Genomic DNA, 25,897 nt, shown 5'->3' on the forward strand with positions numbered 1-25,897 from the left:
GGGTGTAGCTGGGCTGGAGTAGGATTTAACGGAGATTTCGGCTGTTGGAACCCAAGCACAGTACCGGGTAGAGCTTTGGATTCTTGCCCAGAAATAGCTAAGAAGGAAAAAAATTAAAAACATTTAAATGGAATCAGGTTGGGCAGACTGGATGGACCATGCGGGTTTTTATCTGCCGTCATCTACTATGTTACGATAACAGACCTTCCTGGGGATTCTGGTATCAACCAGAGAAGCTCCTGCATTTTCATAGAGTCATCAATAAAGGCAGATGCTGAGCTCGGAAAATCCCTAAGAAAGCCGGGCCTCGGCCCGAGCTATGAATCACATTCAAGCAGGGCGAGTCCAATAATCCGGCTTTGCTTTTCAGTGTCGGCTGAATCGCTTCAGACGAGAATTCGGTCGCAGCTGTGCAAAGCGTCTCCCGAACAAGCAAAGTCTGTCAATCTCTCTCTCTTTGCAAATTCTGTTCAGCAAATTCAGTTCCCAGCAGGGCCAGACTCCTATGTAAGTGTAAAAATGAGAACATACATAAGTAGGTGAATTATAGTAATTGTATTCTCTTAGTCCCCCCCCTCCCCTCGTGATTTTGTCACCATTTTTTCAAGCTGAAGATAATGAATTGGAGGGGGAATACAAGCACAGACTGGGGGCGCCATAGTGAGTTTCCAGCAAGAGAGGAAAAAGATCTGCCAGTTTCCCTTTCTCAAAGAACGTTCTCTGAAAAAGAACTTTCAAGAGCTGGAATTAGGAATTATTCCCGCCCCCCCCCTAAAAAAAAAAATAAAAAAATATATATATATATATTGGAGGGCATAGTGCATCCTAGACTGCTATTTGGAATAGAGGACATCTATTCTAATAAATAGCATTTGTTGAGAATTTCAGGAAAGAGGTAAGTTATTTGGCTGTTAGTTGAGGACGAATAGCAGCCCGGTCTACAGATGGCACCTCTTTCTCTCTCTCATTCTCTCTTTCTTCCTCCTTTCCTCTCTCTCCTGTTCTCTCTCTTTCTCTCTTCTTCCGGTTTTCTCTCTCTTTTCCTCCTGTTAACATAAAAATTGCCGCTGTTGGGTCAGACCGATGGTCCATCATGCCCGGCAGTCTGCTCATGCGGCGGACCTTGGAGAGGTCGAACAACCTGTCCTTATCTACTAAGTCTATTCCCTTCATTATCTTGAACGTTTCAGTCATGTCCCCTCTCAGTCTCCTCTTTTCAAGGGAGAAGAGGCCCAGTTTCTCTAATCTTTCACTGTACGTCAACTCCTCCAGCACCTTAACCATCTTAGCCACTCTTCTCTGGACCCTCTCGAGTAGTACCGTGTCCTTCTTCATGTATGGCGACCAGTGCTGGACGCAGTATTCCAGGTGAGGGCGCACCATGGCCCGGTACAGGGCATGATAACCTTCTCCAATTTGTTTGTGATCCCCTTCTTTATCATTCCTAGCATTCTGTTCGCCCTTTTCACCGCCACCACACATTGCGTAGACGGCTTCATCAACTTGTAGATCAGAACTCTCTCTCTCTTTTCCTCCTGTTTTTTCTCTCTCTCTTCCCCCTGTTCTCTCTCTCTTCCTCCTTTTTCCTCTTTTCTTTCACTGCTGTCTGCTGGTCACCTTGCTGTGCTTGAGGGAAGCAATGCCACTTTTTTATTTCCTTTAGATTTCCCTTTGCTTTGAGGTGCTATAATTAAGAACGGCCCAGGAACGAGGGGGTTATTTTTCTGCGATTCAACAACTTATGGGAGTGAAAGCAGCCACCAGCAGGTTCAGAAGTGGATTGATTGAATGCTTTCCCAGCAGGTGGACGGGCAGCTCCTTTAGCCCCCTGGGCCCGCAGGGATTTATACTAATCTCATCAGACGGTCTCTTTTGGTGTCACACATGAAGCGAGTTTAGCCGGTCTTGGGGGAATGTTCGTGTAGCAGCCAGGATTCATTACGCCAGTAATAATACTGGCTGAGAAGGAAGGAAAAGGGCTAGGGACTGAGAAAAGGTACACATTTCTATATGTTGTATTTTCCATAGTCTTATCAATGACAGGTTTTGTCCTGATTATAACACTTTAAAGTACTGTGAACTATATAAGTTTCTTACAAACTGGCTAAGCAATTTCTGGGGGTCTGCAAATACGATTATTCCTAGAGGAACAAGTAGAGATGGCTGTGATGAAAGTAAAATGCTTTTGTCATGACCATATATGCATTAATATTGTGGAGGAAATGTCCAGAACCTCTGTCGGTTTTTGGTTTGTTTTTTTTCCTTCCTAGAAACATGATGGCAGATAAAGGCCAAATGGTCCATCCAGTCTGTCCATCTGCAGCATCCACTATCTCCTCTCCCTATTGGCTAAGGCTCTTAACATTTGCATCTCCTCTTCCTATAGGCTAAGGCTCTTTACACCTGCATTGTGATGTCACAGAACTTTAGTAACATAGAAACATGATGGCAGATAAAGGCCGAATGGCCCATCCAGTCTGTCCATCTGCAGCATCCACTGTCTCCTCCTCTCTCTATTGGTTAAGGCTCTTAACATTTGCATCTCCTCTTCCTATAGGCTAAGGCTCTTTACACCTGCATTGTGATGTCACAGAACTTTAGTAACATAGAAACATGATGGCAGATAAAGGCCAAATGGCCCATCCAGTCTGTCCATCTGCAGCATCCACTGTCTCCTCCTCTCTCTATTGGTTAAGGCTCTTAACATTTGCATCTCCTCTTCCTATAGGCTAAGGCTCTTCCCATCTGCAGTAAACATCTCTTCCTCTCCAAGAGATCCCATGTGACTATCCCAGGCCCTCTTGAATTCAGACACAGTCTCTGTTTCCACCACCTCTTCTGGGACTGTTCCAAGCATCTACCACCCTTTCTGTAAAATAGTATTTCCTCAGATTACTCCAGAGCCCTGTCACCTCTTAACTTCATCCTATGTCCTCTCATTGCAGAGTTTGCTTGCAAATGAAAGAGACTCGACTCATGCGCATTTACATCACGTAGGTATTTAAACGTCTCTATCATATCTCCCCTCTCCCGCCTTTCCTCCATTTTAGTAGCCCCAGTGTTATCTTAGTTCCTTCATGGTGCCCAAGAAGGGGGAATTTGTATTTTCCTAGGTCTAGGCCAGGGGTGTCAAAGTCCCTCCTCGAGGGCTGCAATCCAGTAGGGTTGTCAGGATTTCCCCAATGAATATGCATGAGATCTATTTGCATGCACTGCTTTCCCGACTGAAAACCCGACTGGATTGTGGCCCTCAAGGAGGGACTTTGACACCACTGGTCTAGACCAAGCAGGATGAGTCAGCCATATATGGGGGTGATGTCCCGACAGATCCCATTTTGTTCTTCTGCCCAGCAGTTGAAATAAAAGGAAAGTCAAGATAAGCAAATGAAATTAACCCAGAGGGAAACAAGCCTATAGGGGGCAGTGAAGTAGTGTGAGGGGTGCAGTCCACCATGGGTGCAGACACCCAACCTCCTCTCTGGCGCACCCCGTCCCTCTCTAATTTTCCCTGTGCGAGCCAGCATTATGAACTTGCCCAGATCGGTGTTGTCTCTCTATGACATCACTTCCGGGCCCTGCGCCCAGGAAGTGACGTCCGAGGAACAGCCGACACAATGCAGGCAGTGAATTCGTGCTGTTGCTCGTAGCATGGGGGTGTGTGCAGCAGGCGGGGTGGTCGGAAGGAGAAGGGAGTGGAGAAGAGGGCGGGGGAGAGTACCACTCACCCTCACTATACCACTGATTGGGGAAGTGGAAGGGGGGGGGTCTATGCTCTTCTAAACATTGCTGAGGTCTACAGACCAGGGAAACCCCTTCCTAATGATACCGTAGACTCTGTCAACCAGCGCCCATGGGGATTGATAGATGCCGGATAAATGTAGTTTCTGGTTGCTTGAGAGTTACTATAAAAATAGGCCTATATAATATTATACCCCCATACTGTGCCATACCACGAACTGTCCAGACAAACTACCACACATGTGGTAGGCAAAGCGTGGGCATACTCGGGTCTGGCGTGCCAAGTTTACAGTTAGGGCTCCTTTTATCAAACTGCGGTAGCGGGGTTAATGCGCGTGACTTTTCATGACACGCTAACCCCTGGGCTGGCCAAAAACTACCGCCTGCGCAAGGCAAGCGTTAGCGGCTAGCTTGGCCGGCGGTTTAACGCACGCTATTACGCGCATTAATCCGCTACCACGGCTTGATAAAAGGAGCCCTTAATGTATTCCAATATTTCATCGATTTTTGTCTGGTTAATTGAGTTCCTCGTGCCCTGGGTTTTAATCTGCCACTCTAAAGGGATTTTGTTCGTAGCAGACTTTCTTCGCCCTCCTGTTTCTCCCAGCCTGGAGCTTGCCTTTTTTTTTTTTTTTTTTTTTTCAGCCTTGCCCGATTGTTTAACGCTTGCACTCGTTCGATGGCGTCGGCAGACCCAGCTTTTTGTCCCTTAAATGCCTTGCGGTGAATACGCCCAACACGGACCAGCGATTTTCCCCAGTGGGAGCCCATCACTCACAGGTGACAAGGAGAAATGCCGAAGGCTCTTAACGAAACCGCTGGCGGTTCTCCAACGTGCGCTTAAGTGGACCGGTCTTCAAACGCATTGCAGGACGTGGCTAACAAACCTCTGATTAAGTCTCTCAGCCTCTCTAAATAAACTGGGAAGAGTCTGCTGGGACAACACGGGGACTTGACATCTGGAGATGCATTATTTTTTTTATTTTTCTATTTGTTTTCATTATGCATCAAATGCTTTTTTTTTTTTTTTTTTTTATAAAGATAGGAACTATACTATACTACAGCTAATGTTTCTCTATGGTGACCTAAATAATCTAGGTCAAACATAAATCAAGAATATATACATATTTTTATTCACGCCTGTCAGATCCTTGGGGGGGGAGGAAACAGTAAAGGATCCTTTTACGAAGGTGTGCACGCTAGCCATTCTTTGGTGACTACACATTTTTTTCAGGTGTGCCACGATACATTGGGGAGGAGGAGACGCGCCGGCTTACTGCCCGCGAGACGCGCCTCTCGTAGCAAAAGGCACGTCCTGTAGGCCATCAGTGGGCGCCAGCACCTGTCCTTCTCTCTGGAACCCCCCTACTGGCATCTCAGGGCCTTCACACCCACGCGGGCGTCGCCCTGATGACATCACACATGCGTGTGATGTCATCACGGCGCTATCCGCGCACTTGCAGGCGCCTCGGCCACTGCCTTTAGTGGGCCGCGGCTCGAGAAAGTTTGCGGGACGCTGGTCTGAAGAAATAAACTGTCCTCCCTGACCTCCTTGTTTTTAATTCAAACTACAGGGCAGCAAGGAAAGAGTTAGTTTTGGGGTGGAGGGATTCAAAACCGACGAGCCTTTGAACTGAAAACGTGGCGTCACAGTGGTAAACGCAATTCTTCGTGAAACGGAAGCTATTATGGCTGCACACCTGTGCAAGGTGAACAGGCTCTAATATTAGCGTTCACCTTCCTTCTGTTTATTCACGCTCTAAATTAGGTAATCACAATACGCAGACCTGCGGTGTCTCTTTCCCGCCTACACCTATTTTGATTTTAAAGTGTACCTCAGCATATGTGTTCTCTTCCGCCAAACAAATTAGCATTGTCTGGGTTGCTTTTATAGCACAGGCACCACATAACCTATACAAGTTAAATGAATGATAAGATAAGTTTCAAGTTTATTAGGATTTTATATACCGCCTATCAAGGTTATCTAAGCGGTTTTCACAATCAGGTACTCAAGCATTTTCCCTATCTGTCCCGGCGGGCTTACAATCTATCTAACGTACCTGGGGCTATGGAGGATTAAGTGACTTGCCCAGGGTCACAAGGAGCAGTGCGGGGTTTGAACCCACAACCCCAGGGTGCTGAGGCTGTAGATCCAACCACTGCACCACACACTCCTCCTGCTGCGGATGGGCCATTTGGCCTTTATCTACCATCATGTTTCTAAAGTTCTGTGACCTCACAATGCAGGTGTAAAGAGCCTTAGCCTATAGGAAGAGGAGATGCAAATGTTAAGAGCCTTAGCCTATAGGAAGAGGAGATGCAAATGTTAAGAGCCTTAGCCTATAGGAAGAGGAGATGCAAATGTTAAGAGCCTTAGCCTATAGGAAGAGGAGATGCAAATGTTAAGAGCCTTAGCCAATAGGAAGAGGAGATGCAAATGTTAAGAGCCTTAGCAAATAGGGAGAGGAGGAGATGGATCAAGTTTATTAGGATTTTATATACCGCCTATCAAGGTTATCTAAGCAGTTTTTACAATCAGGTACTCAAGCATTTTCCTTCTCTGTCCCGGTGGGCTCACAATCTAACGTACCTGGGGCTATGGAGGATTAAGTGATTTGCCCAGGGTCACAAGGAGCAGCGGCGGGGTTTGAACCCACAACCGCAGGGTGCTGAGGCTGTAGATCCAACCACTGCGCCACACACTCCTCCACACACGTTCCTCAAACAACAGAAAATGTTTCACGATAAGTAACTAGCTGACAACCGCTTTTTTAACCATAGGAGTTATGCATTCTGAAATACTAGTAATAAGTTTTTTTTAAAAAATCTAAGTTGCACTGAAAAAAGAAAAAAATAATTTAAAAAAAAAAAGGCTTAAATTTTAAAAAATTAAGTTATAGGATTTGGGTTTTTGGCCTATGACTGGAGCATGGAGCTATAACACTCCGCTGATTATTCAGTCCATGACAGGACTTCGCGTAGGCTCCGATTCTGAGGCCTTTTCCTGAAGATTAATGAGATATATGTGCGATATATGTAGGGTGCAGCTCCTGTATTAAGTGGTTTATGATATTTATGGTAATATAGTATTTTTTGACCACTTTGGGTTGCTTTTATAGCAGCTAGGGGGGTTGTTGCCACGTGTGAGCAGAAGGCCGAGGGAAGGAGGCAAAGTCGCTTCTGGGCAAAACCAGAACTCCCCGTGAAAGGGCCCAGGCGGCCATCGCTTGGGTTTCCTGGCGTGCGTTTGTGACTTGCTCAGGAGCTCCTTTGCACGAGGTTAGCACTAACTCGCATGCCACCGTTTGCCACATGAGTCCTTTGGGGCACCAAACGCAGCGGAAGATTGACTGAAACCAGAAGTTTCCTTTACTTCGGAACTGCTTACCCTACAAAACGTTACCGCGTTACGGAGAAGGCGGCAGAGTAAGCAGTTCAGAAGTGGACCCTGAACAATTGCTGCATCTTTCCACACTCCAGATCCAATCCACTGGGCAAGTTTTTATGTTTTCAAACACTGGGCATGATAGACTAAAGACTCCCCCTCTCTCTATCTTTTTTTTTTTGTGAGGGTGTATATAGGCCCTTTGAGGTCTGGCTTACAAAAGTATGCACACTGGAATGCTTCTGTCTTCTGCCTGTGCATTTTTTTTTTTTTTTTTTAATCTCTTTCCCTTCCCTGAGGGTTGTTGCTGTTGATGGCGCTTGGCCCCCAGACCTATTGGTTTTACACAGCCCTCCAACTGTGCCGCGTTTCATTTTTAACAATGAATTAGTCATGCAGAGCAAATTAATCCTTAGGCTCCCAGGAATACTGCTGAGAGGCTAGTTACATTTCTGTCTACATGCTTGCAAAGTTTTAAAATGTGTGAAAACTGAATACAATGGCTGGTTATCTAGCCATCAGTTCGCTGTAAGTACCCTACAGTAGGGATGGGCTGTCCTATGGCTTTCCATGTCCTGCTCTTTCTGCTTTGTTTTATTTAATAATGACACTTTCCCCCCAGATTATATACAAAGGGGGTGCTGGAAAGTTCTCAGCCCAACCAACTTCTAAATTACATTACATTACATTAAGAACATAACATAAGAACATAAGCAATGCCTCCGCTGGGTCAGACCCGAGGTCCATCGTGCCCTGCAGTCCGCTCACGCGGCGGACGAACAGGTCCAGGACCTGTGCAGTAATTCTCTATCTGTATCCCTCTATCCCCTTTTCCAGCAGGAAATTGTCCAATCCTTTCTTGAACCCCAGTACCGTACTCTGCCCTATTACGCCCTCTGGAAGCACATTCCAGATGTCCACCACACGTTGGGTAAAAAAGAACTTCCTAGTATTTGTTTTGAATCTGTCTCCTATCAACTTTTCCAAATGTCCTCTTGTTCTCTTATTTTTCGAAAGTTCGAAGAATCTGTCCCTCTCTACTCTTTCTATGCCCTTCATGATCTTATAAGTCTCTATCATATCCCCTCTAAGTATCATCTTCTCCAGGGAAAAGAGACCCAGTTTCTCCAATCTCTCAGCGTATGAGAGGTTTTCCATCCCTTTTATCAGACGTGTCGCTCTCCTCTGAACCCTCTCATGTAACGCCATATCCTTCTTAAGGTACGGCGACCAATATTGGACGCAGTACTCCAGATGCGGCGCACCATCGTCTGATACAACGGCAGGATAACTTCTTTCGTTCTGGTTGTAATACCCTTCTTGATTATACCTAGCATTCGATTCGCTCTCTTAGCGGCCGCTGCGCACTGTGCCGTCGGCTTCATTGTCATGTCCACCATTACCCCCAAGTCCCTTTCTTGGGTACTCTCATTCAATAACATCCCTCCCATCGCATAGTTGTACCTCGGGTTTCTGCTTCCCACATGTAATACTTTACATTTCTCAATGTTGAACTTCATCTGCCATCTCGTTGCCCATTCCCCCAGTTTGTTCAAGTCCCTTTGTAATTCTTCGCAGTCCTCTTTAGTCCGAGCTCCACTAAATAGTTTGGTGTCATCCGCGAATTTTATTATTACATTACATTAGGGATTTCTATTCTGCCATTACCTTGCAGTTCAAGGCGGATTACAAAAGAATTATCAAGGAAGTATTACAAAAAGATCTTAGCAAAAAGAGATTTGGTCATTTTCAAAGAGAGTAAGACATGAGTATGGTTATTTGTTTAGGGAAGTTGGCTTTCGTGAGAGGCGGTGTGTGATACTTGCGGTGTTATTTCTTTTTCAGGGATTTCTTGAAGAGTATGGTCTTTATTTCTTTTATAAAAGTCTTGTAGTCGAGGGATGCCGTCAGTAGATTGGCGATTTGGTTGTCTAGTTTGGCTGCTTGAGTGGCCAGGAGGCCATCATATAGTTTTTTCCGTTTGACCTCCTTAATTGGGGGGTATGAGAATGGGGTGTGAGTTTTCCTATGTCTGGTTGCGGTGTTGTGGATGAGGCGGTTATTCAGGTAGTTTGGACTGTCTCCGTATAAAGTCTTAAATAGTAGGCAGTAGAATTTAAATTGTATTCTTGCTGGGATCGGAAGCCAGTGCGATTGGAGATATGCTTCTGTAATGTGGTCATGTTTCTTCAATGAGTAGATGAGCCGTAGTGCTGTGTTTTGGATGCTTTGTAGTTGTTTTGTTATTGTTGCAGGGCAGGGGAGGTAGATTTTGAGCGTTATTTTGCCACTGTAGCTGAAGAAAGTACTTTATCTCGCAAAGTGATATGTTTTGGCATTGTTTGACTGGACCATGTCAACAACAAGTGTGGAATTTTCAAGTGTGGAACTCCGAGCCGTCATGAGGTTCCTATTCCTGCAGAAGAAAACGCCAAAGAAAATCCATGCGTGTATGATGCAAGCATTGAGTGACAAAATGCCCGCCATGCTCCACAGTGAAGAAGTGGGCTTGCAATCTTTCAGCATGGGGATTTTGAGACGGAAAATGCAGAAAGGTCTGGGAGGCCTCGAACGGTGTCGACTCCTGAAATCGTTGACCAGGTCCATGACCTGATTTTGGCAGACTGGAGAATAACATAAAACTCACTTTTATACTATAATTACCGCTAAGTTCTAAGCGGTTCACAAAAGATTATGAGCAGAAAAAATGAGAAGAGAAGCAGAGCCTAATTTTTTCAAAGTGTTCAGTAAAAAGATACGTTTTTAAGACACGTCAAAATTGTAAATAAGAGCCAGTCGACGTAAGTAAGACATTCAAATCCTTAACCCATGGTGCCGCTTGGAAGGACAGCAGACGTTGTTGAGATCTTTTTAATTTGCAACCCTTGGCAGATGGAAAAGAGAATAGTGCATGTGATTTCCTGGGACGTTTGGAGTTATTGAATGTAAATGATTCCAATATTGACTGAAACAATCGCCGAGACACTACAGATATCCAGGGAATGTGCTGGGTGTATAATTAATGAGCAACTGGGTATGCAGAAGCTGTCAGCCAAGTGGGTGTAGTGGTTTAGAAAAGGGGGCTGTCTGCCTCAGGTGCCGTCTTGGGGGGGGGGGGGACACCGGCACCCCTCCTCCGAGTTTTCCAAGTTTAATTTAAAATTTGATATACCGCTTAAAAAATTGTCTAAGCGGTGTACAAGGTCTTTGACCAGAGGGCCGCCGCGTGAGCGGACTGCTGGGCATGATGAACCGCTGGTCTGACCCAGCAGCGGTAATTCTTATGTTCAGATGTTCTTATAACAGATAAAATCAAGGGGGAACAAAATTAGACAACAACAGACTTAAGTGATGTAATGAAACAAGGGGAGTTGGGGTGGGGGGGGAACAGAAGGAGGGGATATGCTCTTCCTTCTTCCGGAAATTACTTGTCATATGCATCCTTAAAAAGGAAGGTCTTTAGGTTAACTGTAAATTTGTCCATAGGTATTTCTTCTCGAAGATGTGATGGTAAGGCGCTTTAACAGAGAAAATCTTCTTTTGGGTGGTATCGTAAAATAGGTGTCGTAGAGAAGGAATAATTAGAAGGTGTTGGTTACCGGATCAAAGTGTTCTGGCTATCGCACTAAAATGAGTTTTCTGACTGTCTACCCTTACTCTGCAGTCCAAATAAGTCCAGTATTGTTCCAGCGTAAAGACTTTGCATGACTTGAAGAGAAAAGTCTGCTTTTCTCCTTTCAGGCTCTTCAAATCCTGACCAAGCTCTGTTCTTGCACCATTTTGTGCAGGCAGAAGTTTAATTATTTTTTCTGCATCCTGAAAATTTGTGGCTTTCTGATGTCTACCCTTCTCCCTCCGTATTCGCAGTTTCAGCAATCGCGGTTTCGATTATTCGCGGTTTTTAGCTTGTTGTCTCCTCCCCCAAATTACATCAGCTTCCATAAAGAAATCATTGATTCCAAGCGTTCACAGAGAAAATCACCGATTCCCAGCTATTCTTCACCGTGTTTGGCCTCTCCTTCAGGAACAGGACAGGTCCCCCACCATGTTATTCGCGGTTTCACAGAGCAAAGCAGCAAGCAAGGCTATAGGGATTTCTCCTTCCTGTAATTCACTTTCCAAAGAATTGATAACTCCATCCCTGGCCGTGGTATAAGGATCACTAAATACCCAGTTATGGATGTATAATAATGTGTTACGTTAGCCTAATAAAAAAAGAGTATTACACTTCTCCCTCCTTATTCGCGGTTTCAGCAATCGCAGTTTCGATTATTCGCGGTTTTTAGCTTGCTGGCTCCTCCCCCCCAAATTACATCAGCATGCATAGAGAAATCGCTGATTCCAAGTGTTTGCAGAGAAAATCGCCGATTCCCAGCACTTTCGTCACCGTGTGTTGCCTCTCCAGGAACAGGCCAGGTCTTCCACCATGTTTATCACGGTTTCACCATATTCATGATGGTTTTTAATAGAAAACAGTGAATAATATATGAAAAAGTTATTTGCGGTTTTTCTGTATTTGTGGTTCTGTTAATCCCCTATCACAGCGAATACGGAGGGAGAAGTGTAATTCATCATAGTAGTGTGAAGAGTTTCAGTCTTTGGGAAGCAGAGCTGAGATTGTGATGTCACAATGCCGCATTCCACCAATAAGAGACAACCTCATCAGTGATGTCACAATGGCTTGATTGTAGATTAACAGTTCCTCTTAACTGTATCTATGACATCCAGTTTGTCTATCTTGTCTATTTAGATTTAAACTCTTTTGAGCAGGGACTGTCTTCTTTGTGACTCTGTATAGCGTTGCGTACGTCTGGTAGCACTATAGTACACTATGGTACACTTCTCCCTCCGTATTCGTGGTTTCAGCAATCGCGGTATCGATTATTCGCGTTTTTTAGCTTGCTGGCTCCTCCCCCCCAAATTACATCAGCTTGCGTAGAGAAATCACTGATTCTAAGTGTTTACAGAGAAAATTGGTAATTCACGGCGCTTTCTTCAGGAACAGGCCAGGTCTCCCACCATGTTATTCGCGGTTTCGCCATATTCACAATGGTTTTTAATAGAAAACAGCGAATAACATATGAGAAAGTTATTCGCGGGTCTGTTCATCCCCTATCACAGCGAATACGGAGGGAGAAGTGTACATACTTTTTGCGGGGGAGGGGGAGTTATTTGCCTCTGTGCATTCATGTGGGTTAACACTGCAAAAAGCACTGCTTTAGTCATGCTGTTCCTCCTGCAATACACAAAGTCTTGCCAAGGTGGCAGTAGAGTAAAGGGATGTTGTCTGCTGCATAGTTCATGGGAGAAACTTTCTTAGCACATTCTGGGAAACCTGATGTGGCCAGACAATGGACAACTGTGAAAAATTTTCTTTTGGTCAGGCATTATTTAATTTCGTTGGCAGCACGTGGTGCCTTTTAAACAGTTTGCCTCATTTCAAATGAATGTAGTGTATCAAACGAAAAAGACAACTCTAGGGTGTATACCTGTACTGTTAATATTTAAAAATTAATAGATTTATTTAAAAAAAAAAAAACCCTAACTACTTGAGTGCCCATGCAGGGTTCCGTAATTTCACCTACCACCTAATGTTCGTTCTGTCACTTTCGTTTTGTTATATTGAATTCCAACATGTGCTATGTTTAGCGTGTACTTTGAGGGGGTCCGTGGTGACTGCACCTCAAATGTTGTGTGCAATTCACATCACCGCATCTCAAAAAAAGGTATAGTGGAATTAGAAAAGGTCCAGAGAAGGGCGACAAAAATGATCAAAGGGATGGGATGACTTCCCTATGAGGAGAGGCTAAAGCTTGAAGAAGAGACAGCTCAAGGATGATATGATAGAGGGATATAAATACTGAGTGGATTGGAAAGGGTAGGTGCGAATCGTTTGTTCACTCTTTCCAAAAACACTAGGACCAGGGGGCATGCGATGAAGCTACTAAGTAGTAGATTTGAAACAGTGGTGTATGGGGGGGGGTGGGGTGCTGGCACCTGTCTGCCCCCTATGCCGTGCTCGCCCACTCCCTTCCCCCGTACCTCTTTAAATATTCGCTAGAATAAGCAATTTCTTCAGCCTGCTACTCGAGGCATCCTGATCACGGGGCCAGGAAGTGACATCAGAGGGAAAACCAGGGGTGGGGTAAACGTTTAAAGAGGTATGGGGGAGGGAGGATGCAAATATGGCAGGGGGGGTGGGTAAGGAGTAGGGGGGCACCACCGCCCTTGTGGTGACAATATTTCTTCACTCAAGGTGTAAATTAAACTCTGGCATTCATTGCCAGAGAATGTGTTGAAAGCAGTTAACTTAGCAGGGTTTAAAAAAGGTTTGGGTGAGTTCCTAAAATAAAAATCCATACACCATTGTTAAAAATGGACTTGGGGAAAATCCACTGCTTATTCCTCACTGAGCGGCTTCCTGATTGGCTGCGGCGAGTCTCGCCAGAATTCGCAGGAGTCATGCAGGAAGCCGCTCGGCGCTAAGCAGCAGCGCCAAAGCGCGCTCCTGCTCGGTACAGCTGAAGCCAGAACACACAGCGGCGACCGACCGGTTTAGCAGTGGGACAGGAGCATGGATAGCTCACTCCTGCCCGCTACACCTTTGGACCACCAGAGATTCCAGGTACGCGGCAGAGAGGAGGTACAGTGGACGGCAGGGAGGGTGGAGAGGGTGCAGAGCCTGGTGGCCTGGCGGAGGCCTGCGACAAGTCTGGGAGGGAGGGGGCGGGGGGGGGGGGCAGGCGCTGGGTTGAATATAAACCATTTGTGGCCCCAAAATCTCACTTTATATTAGAGCATATATGGTATACTTTTATCCTGGGGTAATTTTTGAAAACCCTTTTAATTATAACCAATCATTCATAACACTACTACCGTGTTTCCCCAAAAATAAGACAGTCACATTAATTTTGGGTCCAAAAAACAAATTAGGGCTTATTTTCAAGGGATGTCTTACTTTTTTCATGTACAACAATCATCTCTCCCTTCCTCTCCTCCACCCCATTTCTTCCTCTTTCCTTTCTCCCCCACTCCCCATGTGCAGCATCTTTCTATCCCTCCTTCCCATCCCCCTGTGCAGCAGAACCCCACCAAACCTCCCACCGTGAGACTGACATGCCTTAGCTCCGAGGCCTCCTAAAGCAGCAGGGGTGTGTGTGTAGGGGGGGGGGTTGCTGAATCGATGAGTCCATTTTTTTTCAGCAAACCAGACAGCACTAGTGTCAGGGCTGGAGTCGCGGACATGCGGGGGTGGGTGGTGGGGAATGGGGCTTCGGGGGTTGATCTTAACTAGGGCTTATTTTAGGGGGTAGGGCTTACATTGGAGCATCTTTAAAAATTATGCTAGGGCTTATTTTCAGGATAGGTCTTATTTTCGGGGAAACAGGGTATCCTAGAAGGCAATTCTAAACCTAAAGGTGCCATGACGGCACCTATTTGGAGTGACGCAACAGCAGAAAGGCCCTGGCAGGGCTGGCTGCGAGCAAACTGTTTGCAGCACTGTCTCCGCTGGCTGACCACCCCCGCTGCTGTTTTGGGAGGGTCCCCGGGTAAGAGAAACCAGCTCCACACAGGGAATGGGTCCGATCGGAGGCCAGACCCATGCGGGAGGAAGAAGTCAGGAGGACCCGCAATGTGGGAGCTGACAGGTCTGCGCAGAATTCTGCAAGGATGGGGACCTACTGCGCAAATGTGCAGCGTTCTGGCAGGAGCGATCATAGTGGATTTATGTTAGCATTTTCTAATGGATTTCACATGGAAATTTTGCAATTATACCGTCAGCTTAGCCTGAAGATTTTGGCAGTTAGCTTTGAGAGTCCATTATAGAGCTGCCTCCTTAATGTATATTAGTCCCGTTTAATGCATGCACTTTCATTCGTGGTTTTTCATTAATATGCCCTAAAATGTTTAAATGAAATGATAGAAAACAGGAAGAAAGTTTACACCCTTAACACCAGATTTAAAGTACTCCCCTGAAATTCGCAGGAGTTACGTTCCAGGAACCTCTGCGAATTTCAAAAAAACGCGAATACGGTTTTTAGGCAGGGGAGACAGGAGAGGGCAGCTGGAGAGGCAGAAGAGGGCAGCCGGAGCACCGGCGAGTGAAGGAAATCACTCGCTGTATTCTCCGACCGTCTCTTCCTGTACTAAAGTCGGGCCTCACCAATCAGGAGCAGCTTTGACACGCAGCTCCTGATTGGTAAGGCTCGACTTTAGTGCAGGAAGAGGTGGTCGGAGCACACAGCGAGTGATTTCTTTCACTCGCCAGCGCTCCGGCTGCCCTGTCCTGCCTGGTCATTCACTGTCGGAAAATACCACGAATGACCGGGACCACGAACCGCCGACCACGAATTTGGAGGGGAGCACTGTACAGAGTTGGGAAAGAAGTCTACTGAGCACAGCAGATAGAGATGTAGGTGCCCAAAGAAATCTAATCTTTCATTTGTGAGTCGCACATTCCTATACAGGCTCAAGGCGACAGATCAAAGAGGAAGGGGAAAGTGGTAGGGCAAGGGGGCATGGAGAAACAAGAGAGGGGACTAGAAGTAGGAGGGTGCTATACAGAAACTAAGAAAGTTAATTGTCAAAGAGGCGAGTCTTCAGGTTTTTTCGAATGTGGTGTAGTTTGTCTCTTTCCTGATTGCTTCTGGTAGGTCATTCCAGGTTTTTACACCCAGATAAGTTAGCATGGAGTGGAAGATTCGCTTGTAGTGGAGGTAGTTTGTGGATGGCAGGTTCAGTTGGATTCTGTTAAGGAGTCTTTTGGATGTCGACCAAACAGTAGGGAATAGTTGGATGAGAGGGGCTGCTGAGTTTCCGTACAGAATCTGCAGTAGGATACATGACGATTTGAAAATTATTCGGGATGATATTGGGAGCCAATGTAGTTGCCCGATGAAGGTTGGGATTGAATCAAATTTCTTTAATTTGTAGATTAGGCTGTGTTCTGGATGAGTTGCAGTTTTTGGATAAGAGTAGTATTGATGCCAAGGTAGGCGGAGTTGCAATAGTCTAGTTGAGGTAGGGCCATCATCTGAACAATCAGAGCAAAGTGGGGTGGGTGGAAGTATGATCTTGTGAGTCGCAGTTGACGCATAGTGTAGATGGTCTTTTTCCGAAGGTTAGAGATTTGTGGTTCCATTGTGAGAGTGTCGTCTAAGATGCAACACTTCGGATGGCATTTTTGCATGTAAGGTAGTCTATAACTACTTAAGATAAATAAAATCCTAGGAGCTCCATATGGCTTTAGCAACTTACAAAAATAAGAAAAAACCTTTTAGTGTTAGAAACAAAGAAATGTGATCACCGAAATCCTGGAACCTAAAAGCAAGGAGAAAGGACAGAATTTGTTGCTGGCAAAGGGGTTTCTTTTAGGTTTCCTGCAGCTTCTTGTTCAATTAAATCACTCACAATCTACTTGTACAATATTGCCGAGGGCAGAAAAGTCCCTGGGTCTTTAGAACATGATTTCAGTCATTCTGACTTGTAATTCCACCATTTCCACCCAGAACAGAAACTCCTTACGCACACTCTCTACCCAATCACTCGCAGGTTTTGCATTTTTATTTCTGTTCCTGGGTGTCAGGGACGGACTGATGTCTTCTCCTTGCCAGCTCTCGAGCCCAGAGTGAACTTGAACTTTAAACAGTCGGGTGAACTTTAACTTTTGAATCTGATCACATCAACTATGATCACAGCCCCAAATCTGGGAGCACAGTAAAGATGTTGAAAGTTGAAACAGCCACACTCCACCCTTTGTGGGCATTGGAGGATTAAAAATGTCCTGCCCAGGGTCACAGGGAGCAACACTGGGATGTGATCTTGCGACATCTGGGTGTAAACCAGGGGTGCCCACACCTTTTGGGCTTGCGAGCTACTTTTAAAATGACCAAGTCAAAATGATCTACCAAAAAGCAGCGGTCAGACTGATCTTTGGGCTAAAAAAGTTCGATCACGTGTCACCCTACTACCGGCAGTTGCATTGGCTACCGATGGAGGCACGCGTAAAGTTTAAGTTCGCCTGCTTCTGCTTCAAAGCACTATACGGACTTGCCCCCAAATACATAACCGACCTTTTCTCCTTCTCAGCCAACAGACACAAGAGGAGTTCACACTCCAACTTCGTTTCCCCCCCCCCCCCCCCCAGTTAGAGGTTGCAAACTGAGAAAACACCACGAACACCTTCTCTCACATCAAGCAGCGCTATGGGGTAGGGACCTAGAACAATTGCTTTCGCCCACCACTTATGAGGTTTTCAGGAAACGTATAAAAACACACCTGTTCCTAAAATATCTAGACAGCTGACCCTCTTCTCCTTCCCCCTCGATATTGATCACCATATCCTATTAACCTCTCTATCCTCAAAAATGGATTTCCTGTCCCACCAACTCTCTTTCTTCCTCCCCTTTTAAGTTCAATCAATGTGTACCTTGCTTAATCTTTTGTAAACCGCATAAAACTTCACGGTATTGCGGTATATAAACTGTTATTATTATTATTACCAACAATAAAATTTAAAAAAACACAAAGCACACTGTACGCAGAGAAAATGTTAATTATCATTTATATTCTGGGTTTTGTTTCAAAGAGATCTAACGTCAGAGGCAGGATCACGTCAGCGGGAAGACAGCTCCTGAGGCCTATGGCAATCTGCAAGGATCGCTAAAGTACTGGTGATCCTCTCTGCGGGCTGCTCCCTGCTAAAATTAGGTAAAGGGATGCGCGGGAGGCCAAAGAGAAAGCTGGACAACTCAGAAGGGAAACCACAAGGCTCCGCGATCGACTGGGGTTGCCTGAGCGATCGACCGGTCCATCGTGATCGATGTATTGGACACCCTTGGTGTAGAGGAAGGGGCTCTACCAGGGAGCTACACTTCCCCCCCCCCCCCTTAGGGTTTGAACGTGTGCAGTTGAACCTGCTGGAATTGCGTGAAACAAGATACACCCTGTCCTACCTGTTTCTGGCTCTGTTAATTCCTCTTTTCTTCTTTCTTTTAGAGCTGTATAATTTAACTTTATAGGCACATTTCGCATCATTGATCCTGTTGACCCGTGTCTTATCCATCCATACAAAGGATAGCGGTAAGAGCGGATAGCGTAGCTGGTTTTAAGAATGGTTTGGACAAGTTCCTGGAGGAAAAGTCCGTAGTCAGTTATTGAGAAAGACACAGGGGAAGCCACTGCTTGCCCTGTATTGGTAGCATGGAATATTGCTACACCTTGGGTTTTGGCCAGGTACTAGTGACCTGGATTGGCCACCGCGAGGACGGGCTTCTGGGCTTGATGGACCATTGGTAAGGCAATAGTAAGGCTATTCTTATGTTATTATGAAGTTTTAAGCCCAAACTTAAAAATAAAGGTGCACTCCTAAACAAAGAACGACATGGGGACAAATTTGTCCCTGTCCCTATGGGATCTATTTCCACCAATACATATACTCTCAGGAAAAGGGTCAGTTAAACTCCAATTATATTACCTCTAAATCAGAACCCCATATGGACAACAAACCTCCCCTCTGCAACACTAACAGGCTTTAATTTCACACACACACACAAGCCAATCACACAACAGGTAGTGACAGGGAAAAAGAAAGGTGGAGAAAAAGCCTCAGTTCAGCTTCATCTGGCAAAAAACTCCACCTTTCAAGGCTAACCCCGCACTCCAAAATATAGAACCAGTAGAAAAAGCTCTATGGTAGCCTGCAGGGAGATGTTACAAAACACACCGGAACACACAGCCCTCAGTCGTGAAAAAAATGGGTAAATCAGCACTGTAGCAAAGTAGTCCAGGATTCAGCATGGAACACAGCAAAAAAAGAGAACAACTTAGCTGCTTCGGCATCCAGGATCTCTCAGTCCTTCACCTCCTGGGCCCTGCAGCCACCGAACCACCCCCATCCCTTCCCCGTGAGTTCTCTCTCTGTCCCTGTCCCATCGCTGCCCTCTGTCCTCATTGCACAAGCCTCGCACACTTTTCGAAGCTTGTGCAGATGAGGACTTGCAGGGATGGGTGCGGGGTAGGGATGAAGAGAGCTAAATTAATATTCCTAATTTAGGCATCTAAGTCTGTGCCCTATTTTCAGTCAAATTTAACAGCCCTTGTTTTCAGCTGAAAATTCATTTTAACTTAAGTGCTTAAATGTTCTGCTTATAAATACAGACTCTGATACCCCAAAGCGAGTTAATTTAGCAGGAGAGGCTCTTATCTGATTAAACTCATGTTGACTGGGCCTCGAAGGAACGTTTCAGGGGCTGGATGTCTTCTCTGACCACTAGAGCTGAAACCAGCTCTGGTGTGGGCGGTCCGAGGGGGAGTTTCAAGTTTCAAGTTTATTAATATGTTTGACGAATCGCTTATTAAAATTACTAAGCGATGTACAAAAATCAAAATAGAGAATAATATAAAGAAACTAACATTTTAACAGTATACTTTCCTAAAATACAAACATGAGTCGGGAGGGAAAAAGCAAAAGTTACAATTTTCAATTTTTGGTAGAAAAATGGAAAAAAAACAGGAGGGTGAGGGATGGTTAAACCATAGCACGAGTTGGGCTGGAGGCAGCGCTTAACTGGTTAAGAGCTGAGTATCTGCATTTATCTGCTATTTAACCCATGCTGGTGCAGAGCTCGTACACCGCTCCCAGCCTTGGGTGGAATTAGCCCTGGATATTTTAGTGCTGAGGCGTGTGTGGTCTCTGGCATTGAAGTGAACCAGGCACCATCTGACATTTAAATCGGTGCCTAGTTAACTCAGTGGATAAAGTCAGAACAGCCATTAATATCTCAAAGGGTCACATTTTGATTCTGTACTTTTGCAGGTGGTGTCGAAGTGACCACGGCTGAATTTCTTTTAAAATTGTACTGTGGGTCTCGGCACAACAATTCTTAGGCCCAGCCCAGATTTAAAGACCCAACATCGCAAACGTTGAACAACAATTTCAGCAAAGGGCATTTTGCAAACCTTCTTTCCAGAATATTCTACACGTTCCTTCCTGATATTTCCTATTACCCCCCCCCCCCCACACACACACACACACAGTATTAACAAGTTGGGGTTTGTCTCGCGCACACACGAGATCATTACCCTCCACCCTGAACGGCTATCTCCTGTGATCCGTTTCTTGTTACCTGCCCCCTCTCACTACCTGCCCAGCTAGGTTCTGTTCCTTCTGATCATCTTCTACTGGTGAACAGTATTAGCAGGGTTAGTGGAGGGTAACTGTATTAGTGGAAGAGAGGGAAGGGGAAGGGAAGAAGTGGAAGCAGGATCAGGTGGGGCAATGGGGCCAGGTGATAGGCTAGGCGTGAGAGATTAATGCCGGGGTAGGGGGAACGATAGAAGAGATGGGAGGAGGATTGTGAGAAATAGGACAGTTTTGGGGGGGAATGTGAGAGAATCAGGGAGGAGAGGACCTAGGATCAGAGGAATGCAACAGGAAAGAAGGTGTGGGTCTGCAAGGAAGAGAAAAACCAGAATAAACTAAACTAAACTAAACCTTGGGTTTGTATACCGCATCATCTCTACATTCGTAAAGCTCGACACGGTTAACAAGGGTTAGGGTAGAAAGGAACTCCAGTGAAAGGAAAAGACAAAATGAAGACAAAATTTAGGACAGAGTAACCAGAGAGAGGAAGAGTTACATTTTTGAAAATAACCAGGTTTTCAAATGTTTTCGGAAGATTTGGAGGGAGCTCAGATTCCTAAGAGGGGAGGTAAGGTTGTTCCAGAGCTCAGTGATTCTGAAAGGGAGGGAAGAACCTAGTTTTCCTACAAGGGAAACACCTTTTCGAGAGGGAAAAGAAAGTTTCAGTTTTTGGGTAGATCTGGTGGAATTGGGGGTTAGAGGAATTCCAAGAAAGAGGAATAAAAGGGGGGAGAATGCCGTGTAGGATCTTGAAAGTAAGGCAGGCACATTTGAAATGGACTCTGGAGATTAACGGGAGCCAGTGGAGCTTGGACAAAAGTGGTGAGACGTGGTCTAATTTGCTTTTTGCGAAGATAAGCTTAGCAGCGGCATTTTGAATCCGCTGGAGTCTTTGAAGGTTTTTCTTTGTTAGGCTTAGGTAGAGAGAGTTGCAGTAGTCCAGTCTGGAAAGGATGGTGGATTGGACAAGGACGGCAAAGTGTTTTTGATGGAAACAGGATCTCACTTTTCTCAGCATGTGAAGGCTGAAGAAACATTTTTTTATTAGGGAGTTAGATAGATAGAGTTGCAATAGTCCAGTCTGGAAAGGATGGTGGATTGGACAAGGACGGCAAAGTGTTTTTGATGGAAACAGGATCTCACTTTTCTCAGCATGTGAAGGCTGAAGAAACATTTTTTTATTAGGGAGTTGAGGTGATCGTTGAAGGAAAGTGTAGAGTCAATGATGACTCCCAGAATTTTACTTGAGTATTCAAGATGCAGGGTGGGGCCAGAGGACAGTGGGATGGAGGTGAGCAGTTGGTCCAGTTTTGGGCTGAGCCAGAGAAGTTTTGTTTTGGATTTGTTCAGTTTCATCTGCACAGTGTGGGCCCAGGATTGAAGGTTCGATATACATGAGGATATGTTCACAGAGAGGTTGGTGAGGTTCCGGTCGGTCTCGAGGAGAACAAAGATGTCATCTGCGTAAGTGTAAAGTGTTTCAAGTGGGGAGAGAGTATACTCTAAGATTTATCCTCCCTCCTTCCTTCTTCCATCTCAACCCCTTCTGATCTGAAAAAAAACCTCTTTCATTTCCAATCCAGCACCCCAAACTCTCTCAGTATTTCTTCCATCTTTTCTCTTGCTCCTAGAAGTCCTGCTTCCTTTTCTCCTTTCCCAATCCCAAGTTCTCTCGGCCTTCTCTCTCTATCCTCCCACTTCATGAATCTCCTTTTTCTCTATCCCCTCTGTCCCCCCAATTCCTACATGCATGAGCAAAGATAGAAATTTAAGAACATAAGAATTGCCATAGTGAAACAGACCGAAGGTCCATCAAGCCAGTATACTGTTTCCAACAGTGGCCAACCCAAGTACCTAGCTAGATCCAAGTGGTAAAATAGATTTTCTGTTGCTTATTTTAGGAATAATTGTTTAAAAAAAAAAAAAAAAGTAAATGTATGCAAATGTGCATAAAACTACCATAGATCTTCAAAACCATTGCTGCAGAATCCAGCCATGATCTGCTACAGAAACACTGGAGTTGTGTTAAGATGAAGCAAATGGACATTCAGGCCAGACCCATTGCTTCTTCTGTCCGCACTGAACGGAAACCGTAGAGCCTATCTTGGGAGAACAAATTGTGATGATACGAACCGATCCCATTGTGTGATGTATTATGTTTTTGGATTAGTCACCTTGGAATAAGCCACATTGACTGAAGCATCCATGATTGGAGTGTTGGCGTCAACATTGGCACTGCATTAGAATGCAAAAAGGTCACAAATTCACGTGCAACCATAGGGCAAAGAAAGCAGGGAGAGAACTCAGATTAATCCAGAAGTATATAATGATCTGAAATGACTAACAAAGCAGTTGAAAGGTTTGGGTGAAATAATGTAGCATGGGAGAGACGAAGCAGAGGGCAAATGGTGTTGTCTGAATAAATCATATTGACTCTTTGATCGCTTAACAGTCTAGTGCTCTACAGGAATGAGAAAGGAGGAATGGCATAATCGCTACACCTCAAAAAGATTCCATGTGTATTAGACAGAAGAACCCTCCTTTCCCCATTCCTTCTTAGCAGCCTGTGTCTACCATTGGCTGGCCCAACTCTAAAGAAGGCAACCCAGCCAAAGAACTGATGACCCTCATGGTGTCTATCTCTCCATCTGACATCGTAAATATGCAGCTCTCTGCTTTGATGACTGCGAGTGGGCCCTGGCACTGAAACTCAGTGAAAGCAAATTATTTGTAGATTCTCAGAACTTGGAGGCAATGAACTACATCTTTGCAAAGATACGTGACTGGCTAATTCCGGGCTGGTTTTAAACTTGCTGGTGCACCGGGGCAGCGATTTAGCAAGGGGTCCCCAAAGCCCACCAGCTGCCTCTACCTTCTTCAATTTCAGGAAGGCCTGGAGGCCTAGGGCAGTTGCCCTGTTTGAACCCCCTAATGCTGGACTTGGGCTTATTCCACAAACAAAATTCACTGGTATCAGTAAAGAACGTACTGAGATGATCAGTTATACAGGACTTAAGTTGTGCTGTAGCTTTCCAGCCTCTGACTAAGAACATAAGACTTGCCGCTGCTGGGTCAGACCGGTGGTCCATTGCGCCCGGCAGTCCGCTCCCGCGGCGGCCCTTTTGGTCAAAGACCACCGCCTTAACTGAGACTAGCCTTTCCAGCATACGCTCTTGTTCAGCAGGGACTTGTCTAACTTTGCCTTGAATTCCTGGAGGGTGTTTTCCCCTATAACAGACTCCGGAAGAGCGTTCCAGTTTCCGGAGTCTGGTAAAACATGAGGGTGTAGCTATAAGAACAGGCAGGAAGACCTTATTTTTCACACGCAAATGGAACTGTTGAGAGAATAATGCTGGGACTCTGAGTAGATCTACTGAACCAAAGCCCCCCCATTCATCACCCATTCAGGGGGAGGGAAAAAAAAAAAAAAGAGAAGAAATACATGATAGCAAAGGGACTGAGGGAACTGGCTTCATGAGGTGTGAGTGCTATATGGAAGCGGAAATACACCGTTGGAAGCGAGGAAAGCACTTTCTTGTGTGTTTATGTAAAGAAGGACTTCCTCGTGTTGACGTGAATCACATTATTAATTCACAGCTTCGTTCTCATGAAGTGATTCTCCTCGTTCAGAGGAATAGGGGAAAGGACTGCTCCTCGTCGTCTGAAAAAAGGTATCTGTTTTTCAGAGGGAGAGGGGATTCTGCTTCCTTTGTGCCTAAATTGGATTGGAAGACGCATTTCCAGCTGAGGGATTATCCCAAGCTAGCCCGAAGACTTTCTTCTCCTGTCAAGTGGTTCTAGCAGCATTTCTTCTGGAAGGGAGCCGCTTTATTAGCTCAACGTAATGTTATATCATTCCTTAAATACAATTTGTGACGTCACTTTGTGCTTTACAAATGTTTACATTTCTGGTTCCTGTTTAGCATGCCCTCACGATTCGTTACTTTATGCACGTATCCACATTTTTTAAAAATACTTAATTTCTTCTAACAAAGTCTGCTTAGTTTATTCTTAAAATAATGCATCGTTCTTTAATATGGGACTGCTTGAATTTCTTGCGGCCTGTAATCTACTGCTTCGGTTCTTTTACCCCCCCCCTCTCGTCCCCCTTTTACAAAACCGCAAAAGCATTTTTATAGCGCTGGCCGGCACGCTGAATGCTCTGCGCTGCTCCCAACGGAGTGAAAAATCGATCCGCTTGTACCCGTTCTACTCCACTCAGGATTTTGTAGACTTCAATCCTATCTCCCCTCAGCCGTCTCTTTTCCAAGCTGAAGAACCCCAACCTTTTTAGTCTTTCCTCATACGAGAGGAGTTCCATCCCCTTTACCATCTTGGTCGCTCTTCTTTGAACCTTTTCTAGTGCCACCATATCTTTCTGGAGATAAGGAGACCAGAATTGAACGCAATACTCCAGATGAGGTCGCACCATGGAGTGATGCAGGGGCATTATAACATTCTTAGTCTTATTAACCATTCCTTTTTTTAATAATTCCCAGCCTCCTGTTTGCTTTTTTGACTGCTGCCGCACATTGGGCGGAAGATTTCATCGTATTGTCTACAATGACACCCAGGTCCTTTTCTTGGGCGCTAATCCCCCAAGGTGGACCCTAGCATCCGGTAACTGTGATTCAGGTTATTCTTCCCAACGTGCATCACTTTGCATTTGTCCACATTAAATTTCATCTGACATTTGGACGCCCAGTCTTCCAATTTCCTAAGGTCTGTCTGCAATTTTTCACAATCTGCATGCGTTTTAACAACTTTAAACAGTTTAGTGTCATCTGCAAATTTAATCACATCACTCGTCGTTCCAATTTCCAGATCATTTATAAATAAGTTAAATAGCACCGGTCCCAGTACAGCCCCCTGCGGCACTCCACTGTTTACTCTCCTCCATTGAGAAAAATGACCATTTAACCCTACCCTCTGTTTTCTATCTGATAACCAATTCTTAATTCACAACTGAACTTTGCCATCTATCTCATGACACTTTAATTTTCTCAGAAGCCTCTTGTGAAAAACTTTATCAAAAGCTTTCTGAAAATCTAGATATACTATATCAACTGGCTCACCTTTATCGACATGTTTATTCACACCTTCAAAGTAGTCAAGCAAATTTGTGAGGTAAGATCTCCCTCGGCTGAATCAATTTTATTTTTTTATACTCATTTCTATCATTTTGTAATTTCCTGATTATCCCCTGGAGCCTTTTTTAAAAATCAGCGTAACATTGGCCACCCTCCAATCTTCAAATACTACAGACGATTTTAGCAACAGGTTACAGATCACTAACATTTTTTAGTTCTTTTAATACCCTGGGATGTATACCATCTGGTCCTGGCGATTTATCACTTTTTAACTTGTCGATTTGGCTCAGTTCATCTTCCAGATTCACCGAGATTTCTTTCAGTTCCTCCGCATCATCACCCTTGAAAACCATTTCCGGTTCAGATAGATCTCTTACATCTTCTTCCGTAAAGACCGAAGCAAAGAATTGTTTCTTTTTATGGGCATCTGCTAATGTTTGCATTAGCGTACAACCACTGGGGGAAAAAATAATAGGGCGTACTCATCACCATAGGAGACGGTAAGGGTTCCCATGTTAAATCAGCATTAATCAGTCAGTG

Source organism: Geotrypetes seraphini, chromosome 7, assembly GCF_902459505.1.
Source record: "Geotrypetes seraphini chromosome 7, aGeoSer1.1, whole genome shotgun sequence".
Taxonomy (NCBI): domain Eukaryota; kingdom Metazoa; phylum Chordata; class Amphibia; order Gymnophiona; family Dermophiidae; genus Geotrypetes; species Geotrypetes seraphini.